Consider the following 10,623-nt stretch of genomic DNA (forward strand, 5'->3'; position numbering starts at 1 on the left):
AAAAAAGAAAGAAAGTCTGGAAGTTTCTCAAAAGCTTGAACATAGAGTTACCATATAATCCAGCAATTATTCTCCTAGGTATACCCAAGAGAAATGAATATATCCACACTAATTAGCTTCCATTTAGAGGGAAACACCATCCGACCTGGTACCCAGATTCTAAGCTACAGCCTCACCTCACCCCAAACCCCTCAAAGGACAGAGATCTAGCAGGACCAGGAGCTGCAACTGGGAAGAGACTGGCAAACCCAAGAATGCACCAGGTCTTTTCTCCTTGGCTTCCAGAGGAGAGCGTCCATCCATTGAGAGATAACTCCTTGCTTCTGGAGCCATTAACCTCACAGCCTCTTCCAGAGACGGATCTCATTTTTCCTTCTGTCACCACTAAGTCTGGCCATCTCCCTTACAGTCTTTCCCTGTGCCTGTACTTGGCATTTGGTGTCTATTTTCTCAGGTACTACTACAGTAACCCTGGAGATTAGTGTTTTTATAGATCCACAGACCTTTCTCCAACACCCTGAGGCCAGAGGTATTGCAGAAATCAGATTTCTTCAAATTTTAGAAAGGTAATGTGATGCATACACTGTGTATCATGAAACACCCCCAGGGGAGTTGGGGCAGTGCCCTGTAATCAAACGTATTAATATTTCCACAGCAAGACGTATGAATATTCACAATGAGTGAAATAAATAAAAGCTATAAATAGCCTTTCATCAGCTTGGATCACGTTTTGCAGAGTTGAATCTCTAACCAGGTCTGTCTGCTTTGAAGCCTCTGCCCTCACCCCCTCCAGTAACTGTCCCCCCAACACGTGCTCTTAAAACTTCAGCCGCATCCGTTTTCCTTTTCCATCTTTCCATACAAAAGCCTGCCTTTGCCACATTCTGGGACCCCAACCTATGTGCCCAGCCCTAGGGTGGCTGAAGAAATTTGGTGCTTAGAGTCCATTCCTAACCTCCTGAGCAACCCCTGCCTCAGAAAGCTATTTGTGTATATAGACCCTGTTTAGGCTGAGCCGTGGACCAAATGCCCACCAGTGTGGTATTTTTGAAAAAGGAAATACCCCCTTGCCCCGCACCTCCGGCAAAAGGCTCAGAACCACTCAAGGTTTCACCTCTTCTGGGAAAACAGAAGGCCAGACTTGGCAGAGCAGAGCCTGTTTTGAGTCTGAGACCTGCCATCATGTCCCTGCTCCATAACTTGCTGTGGCTCCCTGTTGCCTGTTATTTCCAATGACCCTCTTTCTCAGACTGGCCTTAGGAGAATTGGCTTCTGAATCTCAGTATAAGACTCGTCTACTTATATACTAGGTGACTCTGCAGAGACCACTTAATTTATTCATTCAAAAAGTATTTATTGGATACCTACTAACATGCCAGCACTATTACAGGCACTAGGGTTTTAACAGTGAATAAAACAGACAAAGTTTCCTTTCCACTTGAACTTGCACTGTAATGGGGGTGACAGATAATAAATAAATGTATAATGTAATGTCAGATGGTCAAAAGTGCCATGAAGAAAAATAAAACAAGAGAGCAAGCCAAGGGCTTCCCTGGTGGCGCAGTGGTTGAGAGTCCGCCTGCGGATGCAGGGGACGCGGGTTCGTGCCCCGGTCCGGGAGGATCCCACGTGCTGCGGAGCGGCTGGGTCCCTGAGCCATGGTCGCTGAGCCTGCGCGTCAGAGCCTGTGCTCCGCAGTGGGAGAGGCCACAGCAATGAGAGGCCCGCATATCGCAAAAAAACAAAAAAAAAACAAAGAAAAAAAAGAGAGCAAGCCAAGAGGATATCTGGAGGAAGAGCAGTATAGATGGAGAGAAAAGCAAATTCAAATGCCCTGAGTAGGAAATGGACTTGCATATCCAAGGAAGCCAGGGAAAATGGGGCACAAAGGAATCACTGACCCATAGCCATTCTGATGTTTAGCCAGGAGTGTCAACTGTTAGTTGAAGCCTGTGGACTTGGAGGATACTTTGGGTGAGGATTTAAAGGAAACTTAGGAAAATGTGACTGGAAACTGGAGGAAAGAAGTTTCTTGTTTTGTACTGTCAGAAAGCTTAGCAGCACTGTCTCCTGTGGTAATGTGAAAAGTAGAAAATGTACTTAATGAGATAGGTGATCTAGATTTCCAAGCAGAATGTTGAATGTTCCACCTCATTTCTTCTTGCCTGTGTTAGTAAAATGAGACAGGAGAGAAATAAGCTAAAAGAAATACTGTTGAGCATAAAAGAACAAGAACTTTCTGGTTTTGAAAATCCCTAGCTTCTCTAGAAGGCAGATGACCTTAAAATTTAAAAATAGTTTCTGTGAAAAAAAAAACAAATCCAGGGAAATATCAGGAAAATATGATCTAAAGATGAAGCTGAGGGTGTGGCTATAAAATCTGTCGTTAAGTTCTAGAGAATGTAAGGGGGTGCTTCAGAGAACCATTTGCTTAGTAAGGCTTCTAAAAATATGTAAAGGCTTTATCCCTCAGCAGTCTCAGCAGAATCTCAAAGTAGAGAAGGATTTACCTCGAAAAGGTTTGTCTAATGGAGCAAACCCCAATAAGATTTATAGGAGATCCAAAAAAGTTTTAGGAGAATTGTATTGGCAGAAATATTACAAGCTTGAACTGAGAGAGACAGAGACAGTACAAAATGAAAAGAAATCTTTGACTCATAAACTTCTACAGGCAGAAAGAAGGCTGAGAAAATCAATCAACTGCTAACATAAGCCACCCTTCATGGAAAAGGAAAGATGACTCAGAAGGTGAAACCAAGTTTGCATAGAGCCAAGAGCCATGGGGAATTATTTCCAGCCCTTAAGTCCAAATGAAGGAACTCCCAACATTGGAAGTTCTGATATATTTCAGGATTGCTATTGACCAGTGACTCCTGAATGCCTCCTTTTTTGAATTGGGAGTGTCTTTAATAGTTATCTTATGCTTCTCACACCATTGTATGCTTCATGCATGGAAGGGTGGGGGGCCATATAACTGTCTCTTTAGTCCACACATCTTCAGATCAAGAGGAACTGTCCTCAGAGAGCAGTACTTGAGGAACCTTACCCAAGAAGCCTCATCTGTACCTGACTTAGATGATGAGATTCTGAACTTTAGGAACCTTGAGAGGAAGTCAGAGAATTCACGTGTGGGAGGCACATGACTTATTGGGGACCAGGAGGCAAACTATGGTAGATGGCCTCAAGTGATCTCCTCTCCTCGTGTTCATATGGTGACTTTCTCCCACATTGAATAGGAAGACCTGTGTAACCAAGAGGATATTGTAGAAATGATGGCGCATGACTTTTGACTCTATGTATAAGACTTCTTCTTGTTCTTTGGCTTCGTCTTGCTCTCTCTTGGATCACTCATTCTGAAGGAATCCAGCCACCATGTTGGAAGCACCCTCAAGCAGCCCTATGAATAAGTTCACATGATGAGGAACTGAGACCTTCAACCAACAGCCAGCTCCAATTCATCATCTATGTTGGTGACCTGTCTTGGAAACGGAGCCTTCAGCTCAGTCAAGCCTAAAGGTGGCTGCAGCCCTCACCAACATCTGGGCTACAAACATAATGAGAAACCTCACATCTAAACCATTCCACTAAGCCACTCCCAAATTCCTGACCCGCAGAAGCTATCTGAGATGATAAATGTTTATTGTTGTGTTAAGCCACTAGTTTTGTGAGTAATTTGTGATGCAGTAACAGATAACTAACACAAATGGGCGTTTATATTTTGCTGAAGTCCTTCCAGGATCAGAAGATTCATTTATTCATTCATTAAACAAAGAGTTATTTAGCATCTGCTCTGTGCCAGACAAATAGTCAACCACCCCTCCATGTGGGAGCTTATATCTCCCCACCCCCACTGATGACAGACTTGGTCATTTGATTTGCTTTGACCAATAAAATGTGAACTGGACTGATAATATGTTACTCTGAGCAGAGGCTTTAGAGCCATTTCATTGTTCGACCATCACTCTTTTCCCTCTGCCTCAAAAACAGTACTTTCCTAGCTGATCCTTCAGCCTGACTCCTGGAATGAAGAGGACATGGAGCAGGGCTGCAGCCACCACAGGTAACATGTACTATTAGCAAGAACAAACCTTTGCTGCTATAACTGAAACTGAGCAGGACCCTCTGGGGCCCCACAGAAAGTCTTCTGTGCCCCTCATTTCTTGTTTGTAGGGAACAGACTCCAGCCTCTGTGACTTTCCTTGAGTTCAAAGGGCAGGTTCAAACAGTTGTTAATCAGGGAAGGGAGGGGATGCAGAGACGAGGGAGGAGCAGTCAAGAAACAATAGTGCAGCCTTGGGGCAGGGTCCTGGTTTGCCTCAATGGATACCCATAACAATAACGTTGAGCTCTTCTGCAGAACTAAAACCCCCCATAAATGGATGTTAACTACTTAATTAAGCATTCTTCATTCCAGAGAGAAGGTCACAGTTTGATAACCTTGACAACCTGCAGAAGCTCATCAGGAGACCACCTGAGGCCAGATTAAGGGAATGCAGGCCCTGCACACACCATGATCCTTATCAGCAGCCCCGCCCCCCTTGAACCATTGCTATAAAACTCCTCATCAAATCCCCCTGGGTGGGGACACACAGTTTTTGAGGGCAGGAGCCCACTGTGTCCCCCTTTGCCTGGCAAAGCAATAAAGCTGTTCTTTTCTACTTCACCCAAAACTCCGTCTCTGAGATTCCATTCAGCACCAGTGCACAGAGGCTGAGCTGTCGGCATCATAACCTCTGTGTTTTGGTGACTGTTTATCACTCAACATAACCCAGCAAGAGCTGATGGGTGATACAGTTACGCTGCATCCACCTGTGGGACATTGTTTTCTGAGCCTCCTCTCCTGGCTTTCCTCCCCAACATGCTGTCTGGCTCATCACTCTTCCTCAAAATGTGTGTGGCTCCCAGGGCTCACCACAACAGAGCCTGAGCAGCCAAGAGCAGTGGCCTCATCCCTCTCAGATCTGGGTGTCACACAATCACACCACAGCTTCCTGAAACTTGGGGGACTTTGCTCTCTGGCAACTGCACAGTCTCCCACACAGCTAGAGAAGAATGTCTCTGGGGACCAAAAGGACGTCATGAGTCCACCCTCTGAGGCTTGGGAACTTGACCCTTAGGACAGACAGCCTTCTAACCTCCTCAGAGCCTAATTAAACACCTTAACCTACAACCTAACGAGCTTGATGATATGGTTGCCAAGTCCACAGCAGATTTAAAGGTGCAAATTTGAGCTAAATGGACATGCTAGGAAATGAAGGCAAATCAAGGAAAGAAGCAATGGATTCTGAAGGCCAAACAGTGCCAAGGATGACCCAACGCACAAGCACTCCACAGGATCAGTATTTATGTGCCCATTTTATAGGAGAGGGAACTGAGGCCCAGATAGGTTAGTAATTTGCTAAAGTCACCAGCTTGTCAGTAAGGATGCAGATTGGCATGTAGTACATACTCTGTGAACAGGAGCTCCTGGTGCTGATTTTGACCTTGGTGTTGTTTGTGGGTAAAGCAGAAAGAACCAGGGAGAGATAAAAGGGTGACAAGAGATTTTCATGGGACCATATCCCAGGTGGAAGGGGGATGGGTCATCTGAAGAGTAGGGCGTTGGGGAGAGGGGACATCTGAGAGCCCAGGGAACCCAGGAAAACCATCCCCACCTCAGCGAGGTCCTGCCTTGAACAGGCTGTCCCCTTGCTCTTCTCCTCCAGAGACTGGAATTCCTGGATCGTATAGTAATTCTATGCTGAATTTTTTGAGGAACCACTAAACAATTTTCCACAGTGGCTGCATCATTTTACATTCACATCGGCAGTGCAAAAGATTTCAATTTCTTCAAATCCTTGCCAACGGATGTTACTTTCTTTTGCTTTCGCTTTCTTTCTTTTTTTTAAAATTTTTTAGTAATGGTCATCCTGATGGGTGTGAAGTGATATCTCATAGTGATTTTGATTCACACTTTCCTAGTGATTAGTGATACGGAGCATCTTATCACGTTTTTATTAGCCATTTGTATATTGTCTTTGGAGAAATGTCTCTTCAAGTCCTTTGTCCATTTTTTAATTGGTTTTTTTCTTTGTTGTTCACTTGTAGGAATTCTTTATATATACTGGATATTAACCCCTTATCAGATATATGTTTTGCAAATATTTTCTCCCATCTGATGAGCTGCCTTTTCACTCTGTTGATGGTGTCCTTTGATGCACAAAAGGTTTTAACTTTGGTGTAGTCCGTTTTATCTAGTTTTCTTTTGTTGCCTGTGCTTTTGGTGTCACGTCCATTAATCACTGCCAAATCCAGTGCCCTGAAGCTTTTCCCTTATGCTTCCTTCTAAGAGTTTTAGAGTTTTAGCTGTTAAGTTTAGGTCTTTGATCCATTTTGAGTTGATTTTTGTATATGGTTTAAAGTAAAGGTCCAACTTCATTCTTTTTCATGTGGCTGTCCAGTTTTTCCAGTGCCATTTGTTGAATAAATTATTTTTATACAAACACAAAAGCTACGTTTACAGTTCTTACAGAACTATAAGCCACACTGAACATACAAATTAAACACAAACCAAGCAAACAACCAGTAAAATTCAAACAGCGCTAAATTAACATAAAGGATGACGTTATTTTGCTGAAACAAAACCCCCATAGCTCAGCAATAGCACAGCAGGTTCGACTGATCATCTCACCACAGTTCTCCGCTAGAACCGCTGCCTAAATACATCTGTCCCACATTAGTCTGACTCTTTTCTGTTCCCATTAGCTGTGACATTTAATACTCCAATGTGGTCATAAACGCACACGGTGATCATGAAACCACATGGCAATGTGCATTCACATGTGGTCATGCAGGTAGGCCAGAATCAGGTGTCTAAGTTATTATTGACATGAAACCCTAAATTAAGAACCCTTGTAAAAAAAAACTCATGAATCTCAAACATAGAGAACAGACTGGTGGTTACCAAGGGTGGGGGTTGAGGGAGGCATGGAGTGGGAAGTGGGGGTTAACAGAGGTAAGCTTTTATATATGGAATGGATAAACAACAAGGTCCTACTGTATAGCACAAAGAACTATATGCAAAATCCTATGACAGGGACTTCCCTGGTGGCACAGTGGTTGAGAATCTGCTTGCCAATGCAGGGGACACAGTTTCGAGCCCTGGTCCGGGAAGATCCCACATGCCACGGAACAACTAAGCCCCTGCGCCACAACTATTGAGCCTGAGCTCTAGAGCCCGCAAGCCACAGCTACTGAGCCTGCGTGCCACAACGACTGAAGCTTGCACGCCTAGAGCCCGTGCTCCACAAACAAGAGAAGCCACTGCAATGAGAAGCCCATGCACTGCAACAAAGAGTAGCCCCCGCTCGCCACAACTAGAGAAAGCCCGCGCACAGCAACAAAGACCCAGCGCAGCCAAAAATAAATAAATAAATTTATTTTTTAAAAAAATCCTATGATAAATCATAATGGAAAAGAATATTAAAAAAGAATGTATACATATGTATAACTGAATCACTTTGCTGTACAGCAGAAATTGACACAATGTGGTAAATCAACTACACTTCAATAAATAAACAAACAAATAAATAAATAAGAACTTGTGAATCTTGAAAATATCTCTAGGACCTCAGGGAGCCCACGGGCCCCAGGTTAGAAACCTTGAGTTAGGTAGACATAGCCCAAAAGCCTTCTAGAATAGAGAGGTGTGCAGTGGCTTTTCTATGGCATTTACAGGGTTCCATTTACACATGTAAACACTTAACTTTACAGGGGTCAGAGCTGCATCTCTGCAGATTATGCTTACTTAAGACAAATGTGTCTTTTCTAAATCTGGATTCCTGGGCTAACCTCATGTGGGCCATTGGTGCTGCCTGGCCTCACTCCCCTGGCGGGGGCTCCCGCCCCTCCTTGGACCTGCCTGAGCTTCAGGAGATCAGTCTACACCGCCTGCCTCTGAGCAGGAGCACCCAACTCAGAGGGGCTGAAACCCTTGACTCCACAGTTCAGAAGCTACCGAGCTTCCACTAAAAAACCATGACCCACACTTCGGTCCCTGGGTCTGTTCTTCGGGAGAAAGGGACGCTGAGTGGTCATTGCGACGTCTCTCTCTCTGCACGATGATCCACGAGGACTGGCATTCTGGGGCTCTGGTACCAGGTGGAAGGAACAATGTTCTGGTCATCCACAGGCCTTGAGTCTGCACAGGATGTGACTGGCATTTTTTTTTTAACATCTTTATTGGAGTATAATTGCTTTACAACGGTGTGTTAGTTCCTGCTTTACAACAAAGTGAATCAGTTATACATACACACATATCCCCATATCTCCTCCCTCTTGCGTCTCCCTCCCACCCGCCCTATCCCACCCCTCTAGGTGGTCATATAGCACCCAGCTGATCTCCCTGTGCTATGCGGCTGCTTCCCACTAGCTATCTATTTTACGTTTGGTAGTGTATATATGTCCATGCCACTCTCTCACTTCGTCCCAGCTTACCCTTCCCCCTCCCCGTGTCCTCAAGTCCATTCTCTAAGTCTGTGTCTTTATTCCTGTCCTGCCTCTACGTTCTTCATAACCATTTTTTTTCTTAGATTCCATATATATGTGTTAGCATACGATATTTGTTTTTCTCTTTCTGACTTACTTCACTCTGTATGACAGACTCTAAATCCATCCACCTCACTACAAATAACTCAGTTTCGTTCCTTTTTATGGCTGAGTAATATTCCATTGTATATATGTGCCACATCTTCTTTATCCATTCATCTGTCGATGGACACTTAGGTTGCTTCCATGTCATGGCTATTGTAAATAGAGCTGCAATGAACATTGGGGTACATGACTCTTTTTGAATTATGGTTTTCTCAGGGTATATGTCCAGCAGTGGGATTGCTGGTGGTATGGTAGTTCTATTGGGACTGGCATTTATTGTAGTCAATGCTGATATGGAAGGGTGTGCCGGAGCAGATAAAGTCAGGTGGGCCAAGGAAGGATTTAGAAGGAAAAAAACCACATGTGGCGGAAGGGTTTCATCTTAGGATAGGTCAAGACTTGTCCAGCACAGGGAGGGGGAAGGGTAAGCTGGGATGAAGTGAGAGAATGGCATGGACATATATACACTACCAAATGTAAAATAGATAGCTGGTGGGAAGCAGCCACATAGCACAGGGAGGTCAGCTCGGTGCTTTGTGACCACCTAGAGGGGTGGGATAGGGAGGGTGGGAGGGAGATGAAAGAGGGAGGAGATATGGGGATATATGTATATGTATAGCTGATTCACTTTGTTGTAAAGCAGAAACTAACACACCATTGTAAGGCACTTATAGTCTAATAAAGATGTTAGAAAAAAAAAGCAAAACAAAAAATGAAAAAAACTTTTTTTAATTAAAAAGAAATAAAATAAAATCATATGTCAGGAAATAAAGCGTAAAGAAAAGGAAAAACAAACAAAAAAAAAGACTGTCCAGGAACTCCACAAGACCCAGAGCTAAGATGGAGCTCAGGCTTGGATAAGAGGCAGCTGACTTCTTGGGACAAAGTTTTATGGAGAGCTAGGGCCCAGGAGACCAATGGAATAAAGTGAATTTTCACTTGCATGTTTGTCTGTTTTCCCTTTTTACTCAATTTCTAAGCCAGCTCAGCAAACCTGGAATTTAAGTTGTGTGAGCTCCAGGGGTATGACTTTAGCCATTGGCAGGGGCAGGATTTACCCTGAAGCCGACCGGCCCCTCCCTTGAGCAGCCCCTTCCAAAGGCCAGGGAGGGGCTCAGGTAGAGCTAGAGTTTGTGGTACCCGAAACTCATTCAATGTGGGGCTGGGGGCCATTCTTTAGAAAAAGAATGTAGAAGCGTGAATACAGATTGCTAAGGTTTGGAGAAAAAAAAAAAAGATTAAAATCAGCAAAGGAAAAATGTGTGCACGGCAAGGTCAAGGAGAGACCAGGTGCGAGCTTCCAGCTGCCCTCTCCCAGTGGAGAGTTTAATGGGCCAAGAACTAGAGAAGGGTCCGTGTTGAATTCTCCCATTAACAGCGTGGGACAACATCCGAGGTATTGTCAAGCAGGGAGATCACTGAGCCTTGGCGTCCAGAGTTGTACTGGGGGTCGGTCTTGTAGGCATGCGTGTGGCACCCACATGGCTGATCTTAGTTACCCATCCACAGCCTCCCTAGAGGCCAGACTGATACAGTGCGGCCACGGCCCCCGGTGAAAAAAAGCAGGTGGTCACCAAAATCATACTGCTGGCAGAAACTCGCTGGTGGGACCAAGGCCCCAGGGAAACAAAGACACTCTATTCAGAAGGATGTTCCGAAGGCCCAAACATTAGCTCCCTGGAGCCGGTTAAAGCCAGTTCTCTCTTTGGCTTGTGCAGGCTTAGAGCAGCCTGCTTCCCGCTTTTCTGCTGAGTTAAGCCTTTACTGCGCAGGGCCCCTCCTGCCTAGGTGGAACTAACATGGAACAAGTTCTGCCTGCTGGAAAAACCGCAGCTGGGTCCAGCACGACGGCAGGAAGGGGCTGCTGCTGCTGGAGTGAAGGGGTTTTGCGGGGGTGACGCTCACACGGACAGGAGGGAGCAAGGCCCTTCCTTCTCCAGCCTCATAGTCACTCCCTCTAACATCCTCTGTTGTCAGGGTCCAGCGGGACCA

The sequence above is a fragment of the Pseudorca crassidens genome, chromosome 9 (genome assembly GCF_039906515.1).
Source record: "Pseudorca crassidens isolate mPseCra1 chromosome 9, mPseCra1.hap1, whole genome shotgun sequence".
Lineage (NCBI taxonomy): Eukaryota > Metazoa > Chordata > Mammalia > Artiodactyla > Delphinidae > Pseudorca > Pseudorca crassidens.